Genomic DNA, 582 nt, shown 5'->3' with positions numbered 1-582 from the left:
CTTATATATTTTGGAGATCAAACCCTGGCTGAGATATTGTTGCAAATATGTTTTCCAGTACCATTGGTTCCCTTTCCATTTTGGTGATATTTTCTTAAGCCATTCAGAAGCTTTTCTTTTTCTTTCTTTCTTTCTTTCTTTCTTTCTTTCTTTCTTTCTTTCTTTCTTTCTTTCTTTCTTTCCTTTTTTTTCTCTCTTTCTCTCTTTCTTTCTTTCTTTTCTTCTTGCAATTGAGTTTTCCACATTTGAGGAAATCATAGAGGTCAGCACATCCAGAGTGCAATGAATAATCCTTGCCCTGGGAAGACCACCTTCGAGATCATGGTGTCTCTTCTGCTACGTAAGTGTCATGCAGAAACTTTGTAATTTGATATAGTCCCATTTGTTTATTCTTTCCTTTAATTCTCTTGCCCTAGAGTATATATTGGTGAAAGTACTGCTGCATGTAATATCTGATATTTTCCTGCCTATGTTTCCTCTAGAACTTTTATAGTGTTGCAGTTTATGTTTGTCATTTATCCATTTTGAGTTTATTCTGGTGTGTGATGTAAGTTGGTGTTCTATTTTAATTTTTTTTTGCAG

General features: G+C 33.8%; 1 pseudogene; it reads right to left on the bottom strand.

Moving 5' to 3' along the window:
* Window positions 1–221: 221 nt before the first annotated feature.
* On the bottom strand, window positions 222–348 carry LOC123816580 (annotated as a pseudogene).
* Between the last annotated feature and the right edge of the window lie 234 nt (window positions 349–582).

The sequence above is a fragment of the Phyllostomus hastatus genome, unplaced genomic scaffold (genome assembly GCF_019186645.2).
Source record: "Phyllostomus hastatus isolate PE091 unplaced genomic scaffold, TTU_PhHast_1.1 phas_contig_209, whole genome shotgun sequence".
Classification (NCBI taxonomy): Eukaryota; Metazoa; Chordata; class Mammalia; order Chiroptera; family Phyllostomidae; genus Phyllostomus; species Phyllostomus hastatus.
This window is presented reverse-complemented; position numbering and strand designations above follow the sequence as displayed.